Raw genomic sequence first — 7,148 nt, 5'->3', positions numbered from 1 at the left:
ATTTTGGTTTCTAAAATTGAATTAATTGAAAATTCAACTTCTTTTAAAATAATTTCAATAATTGATCAAAATTAGTTCGGTGTATGATTGATTATCTAAATTAGATCAATTTGCTCAATTACCTGAATTAAAATCAAATTATGAACAATCTAAAAAAACCTATTGAGGGAGCTTTTAATAAAAGATGGAATTTATTTATATATGGATGATTACTTTTTCAAAATATGTCAAATATTACCGTATGGGTTTGGAATCGGAAGGTCAAGGAAGAGTAGATTAAGTTCCGAACCACATTTGGCTTTGGTGAGGTGCAATTGAAGGTCTCGACTTGACTAGATGGTTATTTGGCAAACGGAGTTGGAATTTGTTTCGTTGCATTGGGTTAACTTTTTAGAGATTTTTAATTATTTAATGATTTAAGTGATAAAATAAATAATTTTATGTTGCTGATTTTTTTCATTTTGTTTTCTTTTTCAATTTTTTTACTTAAATTTATTAAAATTGTTTATTTTTGCTAACTCTCCCATTATTATTTTTATTTGTTACTTTACTTTCAATTTTTGGATTTAATGTTTTTCAAATTATTTATTCATTTAATGTTATAAATAAATTTATATGATTATATAATAAATAAGTGGCTAGTTAAAATATTTGAATAAATATATATAATGAAATAATTATATAATAAAAGATTACTTATTTTATTTGAGAAAAAAAGATTTCAACCCACCTCTTTGAATAAAAGGTAAAGGAGATCAAAGAGAGTTTTTAAAATCTTTGGAGTAATTTCGGCACGTCAAGCTGCGATTGGCAGTGATCGATAAGGCTATACAATGGCCGGTGCGGTCGTGTGGCATCAAATTCTGAGCAGATAGCTGATTGTTCTTGAAAATTTGAAGTTTTAAAGAAATTGTAAAGAGAAAGGAAAACTGAAGGAAAAACATTTTATTGGGTTGCCATATTAACAGACATGTCATTTTACTACCTCATGGACTAACACATGGCATTGAGTGCTATTGGTCCACATGGCAAATGACATGGTAGGCCTAATGAAACTGTAAGTTATGTGATCACATGTGATTAACTCCCTTAAAATCTGATTAATTTGATGAAAAATAAAATAATAAGAGCCAAATTAACCAAAATAAAAAAAAATGATGGGTAAAAATGTTTTTTTTTATATAAATAATTGGAAGATCAAAATATTTTGTTTGCCTATTCATTATTGTAGCTTTCTTCATTCCTTTACTTATAGACAAGTAGAAGAGATAAGGTAGGAAAAAAGTCGCTTGAAACATGAAAACTCGGAAGTCATTAAATGATTATAGTTTTTTTCTTTAATTTTTTTAAATTTTAAGAATTTTCATGAAGAATTTACCTAAACATATAGATCCACTTTTAGATGCAAAACAATTCTTAACGTGTTTAAAAAAAAATTTTCTTTAATTTTTAAGAATTTTCATAGACAACTTACCTAAACATATAGATTTATGATGCAAAACGATAATTAAAACCGTGTTAAAGTGTGCGAATATTAATTATAAAATATTTCGAGCTTGTTAAAATTGTTACAATTTTAACAAATAACATGTTTTGTTTTAACTTTAAAAAAAATTTTGATGTTCAGTGAAGAAATTAATAGTTGAGATTTATATTATCCTTTCTTTTATGTTAACGAAGCAAGGGCCAAAATTGAGACATATTCCACGAACAAAACGCACGTTTTAGGTTGAATAGAAACCCTTAAAAGATAAAGCATGATTTTCGAATAAATGTGCCATCATGTTTTCGTTATTAATCTTTACAATATTTTCATGGATTGGTCGAAGTACCAAGACATGTACATTGTCACAATTCTATTTGACATAATGCTATTATATATAACAAATTCATAATTGAGAATTATATTTTTAAAACAAGGGTAAAAATAGAGGTCGATTCATGTTGTTAGATGAAATATTCATAAATATATTCAACGATTGAAAATAAAAAAAAAAAAAAAAAACTTCTTGCGAATGCTCTAAAAAAAATTATTGACAAATCACGTCACAATATATATAAATATATATATAGATATATGTATATACTATTTTACTTTGTTATTTCTTTTAAGACTAAAAGTAATGAGGTATACAATCCTTTAGTAAGTACGTATTTTTTATCATGGCTTTGTTCAATTCCAACAAAACAAGAGTGAACAAAAGACTAAGGTTAAAGTTACCTATCGAGAGAGCCTTTAGGCTTTAACAATAGAAATAACAGAAATGAAAAAAAAATGTATTTGTTATAATAAATGGATTGAAAATTGTTATTGAAAAATTAAAGTTCACAAATATTTTTAGAACACTTATGCCAAAAAAATATTTTTTAATAATTAAATAATATTTTGGATTGAATGTAGTTAGATTCAATCTTGAAAATATTTGTCTAAAGTTGGACTCAAGTCTATAAATAACTCTAATACAATGATAAAATCAATTGCTCAATTAAAATACAATGACAATTTTATTTTTTATTTTCTTTTCAAAATTGAAACTTAAGTAATTTTAATTGTTATCACATTTTGTATTTTCCAAAAAAAAAAAAAAAGGGGAGAAAATATTCACTCTTGGTTAGGGCCCAATTCAAAACTTAGAATTGATTAATTATATTCCAGCCCATGGGTGAATACAAAAACTCTACTACCGCTTCACTTTTCATGGGGCTTCATCCATTGCCCACATCAGTGGCACCAATCTGATTGTGCACCCCCGTTGAGAGCTTGTAAAGATGGCAATGTGTAGATATAGATTTTTCTCGTTCCAACTCCAACTAAATCTCTTAATATTTACACTTGATTTTAACTCGAACAGATATTAAAATATTATTTTTTATATCCAATCTGATATGATGTATATTCAGTAGTCGATTCTATCTGAATTAATTTAATAACTTTAATTTAGTCTAATATTTATAAAATATTTTTTTAATATAAATTACATTTTAATTATATATAATTATAGTATTTTTATTAAGTTAATACTTAATATCTTAAACTGAAGTATTAAATAATAATTTTATTAATAAAATACATATATATAAATATACATTAAATAAATAATAATAAATTATTTTTATATATACATATCTATATAATTTTATATAAAAAGTATCTTGAATGGGATAAGAGCTTGAAGGTGTATTATTATTATTATTTTAAGGTGTATTATATAACTAGGTAAAGAATGAAATCTTGTATGTGGAGACTACCTATAATTATATGAAAACTTGATTTGATCTCAATTTATCAAAATTATTATCTTTTACTTTTTAAAAAAATAAGAAAAAAGAGAGAGATCTTGAATATTTGTATTGTTTTGGACGATTCATTTGTTTTTTTTTTTTTTTTTGGTACTTTTTATTATTACTTTTGTTTTTTTGGATTTTAAAATTCGACGATGATTGCAAAAGTTTATATTATAAACATCTCGTGTATGAACTTTTTATTTATTTCATACTTTTGTTTCTTAACTATTTTTACATTGCATTCTCTATTTTATCTATAATTAAATTAAATTTTATTTTATTATAATCTCATTTCGTTTCCATTTTGTACAATACAAAAAAATACAAATTGTATCTTTCAATGATTTTAACTTAAACCAACAACCAATTTTTTTATTATCTGCTCAAATATTTTGTACTACAAACCAAAAAAAGCTTAAAAGAATTTGGGCGGAGTCAGCTTTCACCCTAATCACTTAATGATATCCTTCAATTAATTTTTCTTTTAAATTTTAATAAATTTGTTGTTATCATTTAAATCAGTCTTCAAATCTATTAATGGCTGGTTGGTTCAAGTGATAAAAAAAAATGTGATACTTTCATTGTTATTGGGATTCTAATTCACTTAAAGGTTATGAAAAAGTAATTTTTTATTAATTTATTAGGTTTGATATAAATAAATTTGTTTGAACTGATTTAAAAAGAGATATACTGAACGAAAATTCGAAAATCCTTTGTCATTAAAGAAAAAAAAAAAAAAAAGAGGTAGCCTCCAAATCTATTATTGTTTATCAAAGGCATCCGTTTTGATGATATTTGTCATCTTACAATTAAATGTTCAATATTTTTTATATTAATTAAAAATGAAGGTAAAACTAAATTGTTTAGAAATGAAAAAAAATGAGAAACTTCTAGATAAAGATGCTTTTAGGTAAAAAAAATTATAAAAAAAATTAATAAAATTAATAAAATATTTTTTGATAAGTATTTTATGAAAAAATTACAAAAAATCATCGATAATTGCTTGACAAATATGAAAAGAAAAAGTGAGAAGAAAGAAGCTTTTGGGAACATTAACAAAAAAATTACAAAAAAAATTAAAAATAATAAAAATATTTTTTGACAAATATTTTTTATGAAAAAATTGCAAACAAAATACAAAATATCAATAATTGTTTGACGAGCGTCAAATAATTAACCCGTTAAAAGACTACATTTCTTTTTAATTAATATTGTACTTTATATTTATTTATATCTTCATACATAAATAACAAAATATATACACTTAAATTTAAATAAGTTAAATTGTTTTAGAAATTAAATGCATCATTAAAAGACAATTGTTATTCAATTAGGCCTCAACTTTTGTTTTTCTTGAAATATGTTTTGAACAATAAATAAATAATCAAGAATTTAATGAAAAAAAAAGAAATTTGGAGTTTTTAAAAGAAAACCTACTAAAATATATTAATTTACTTGTTTTTCACTAAACTAAATTGAAAAGATAAATAAACATATTTATTTACAAAAATCTTAAAGTGAAATTTTTTTTTAAAATTAAAATTTAAGAATTTTTATATCTTCGTACATAAATAAAAAAATATATATGCACTTAAATTCAAACAATTAATATAATTTTAAAAAAATTTTGACCCTGGCAAATTTTCTAGTTTATTTTATTTATATTTCATAATTCTTATGATTCCCATTTGCTGACAAAAAAAAAAATTGTGGTGCGCATTTTTCACTATTCAATAGTAGGAACCAAAGAGCAAGACGGTTTTTATTAAAAAACGATTAAGACCAAATTTATCATTAATAATCATCATACTATGACCTTAATGTTGAATTTTATCAATATAATCTAATTTCATTAAAATTTTAATTATACTTCAATTTTGTTGATTTTTTTAATACATAATTAATTTATTAAATATAAAAAACATTTTATAGAAATATTTTAAATATATTTTTATAAATATAAAATAATTATTTATTAATATAATAACATCAAAGGTTGTATTGGTGTATCAAATTTCAATCCTATTCAAGATCAACCTGAATTTGACTTTATAGTAATCCGTGAACAAATCTAACCATATAAATGCTTGAAATGAATGACTATCCAATAACTATCAATTAGCTTTGAATAGGCATATTTGTTCGCTGAGAGTAGTTAAAGCATATCTTACTTTACTCCCTCCTCCCCAAAAGAATCCGAGTTTGCGCAAAATGTGCCTATAGCCCTTCTCCCAATTCATAGTCCATAATTTAAATCCAAACATTTTTGGCTCAATTTTTATTTTCAATTGCAATCTCTTATAAAAAAAATTTAAGTCGTGTTCAATGTAAACAAAGTGCTATATAAATATAAAAATTTTAATTATTAATAAAATGTAATATTTTAAAAAATATAAATATATAAATTATACTAACAAATATGTTCATGATATAAATTATATAATTTATGTATAATTACTTTCAATATATTTAATATTTAATTTTATTTCATTATTAGAACTATCATTATTGATAGAATTATCCTTATTAACAAAATAGAATCATATTGATATTCATTTATATATTTATTAAAATTTATAGAACAATATAATTTTTTAAAAATTGTTTTGATAAATAATATTTTTTATAAATTAAATTTTATTTAAATTGAAAAATTTTTGCTCATGTAATCTCTGTGCAAAACGAGAGTAAAATACTATTTAAAAAAAATCCTGTTGTTTAAATTAAAAATAAAAGACCAACTTACTTTGGAAGGTTGTTGAACCCTCCACATGGGGCTGTTGGTTGGAAATTGTAAGTAAAATCAAGAGGGGAGGTGGGTCTATTCCTTTTATTACCTAAAGATACATTTCCAAAAAGAAAAAAAAAAGAAAATAAATAAAATCCAGTACATTTTATGATGCACTTGTCATTGCCAATTAATTTTATTTTATTTTTTTTGGTTTCAAGGGAAGAGGGGGGCAAAGTCATATTATATTATAAGAGGAGAAGTTTAGTTCGAAATTAAATTTTAATGTCTTTCTAAAAGCTTTTGTAATCACTAGACAATGAAGCAAAAGACATGTCATTATCAATTATTACTATGGTTTTAGCATTAAAAAATTATTTTTTACAATTTCATTTAATCAACTAATTCTCATAATAACAAGTATTTTTGTTCTTTCTTCATTCGTAACAATGAAGAGAGTATCCTCTATGTGGGGGCATTGATTTAATTAATTAGGTTAAGCCCACCACACCCTTCTATTTTATTAATTTGATCGTATATATTTATTGAATGTCTCAAAATTAAATGATATATTCTTTTTTTTTAATATCCAATACTCATATATAGTTTAACATTCCAAAAAGTAGTTTTATATCAATTTATTATGTCTCCCTATTAAGAAAAAAATGTATATGAGTTTGTATAAAATTTTATCTCTCTTTTACAAAAGATTTATAAAAAATCTACTTAGTATTTAATTGTATTTCTCTTTTACAAAAATTTTAATAAAAATTGTATTTAAATTTTTTTATAAAATTGTTTTTCTTTTTTTGCAAAAGATTCAATAATATTGACCCAGCATTTAATTTTTGGTACTATCTCAAACAACTTTTATCTCATAAATTCAATGTTTAATTTTTTAAAATTAAAAATTTAATGTTCAATTTTTTAATTTACCAAACAACGCTTTAGTGAAATATTACGATAAAAAAATTAAAAATATATTTATAATAATTTATATATAAATGTCAAATTAATTGATATGTGCATATGTAAAATAATTATTCCATTATTTTTTTAATTTTTATCTGTTTAATTCCTTTGAAAAGAACATTATGAATTTAAATTCTTCCGAACCCATGACAAATAAAATGAT

The sequence above is a fragment of the Durio zibethinus genome, chromosome 12 (assembly GCF_047325235.1).
Source record: "Durio zibethinus cultivar Kanyao isolate XHJ-2024 chromosome 12, ASM4732523v1, whole genome shotgun sequence".
Classification (NCBI taxonomy): domain Eukaryota; kingdom Viridiplantae; phylum Streptophyta; class Magnoliopsida; order Malvales; family Malvaceae; genus Durio; species Durio zibethinus.
Note: the sequence above shows the minus strand (reverse complement) of the source record.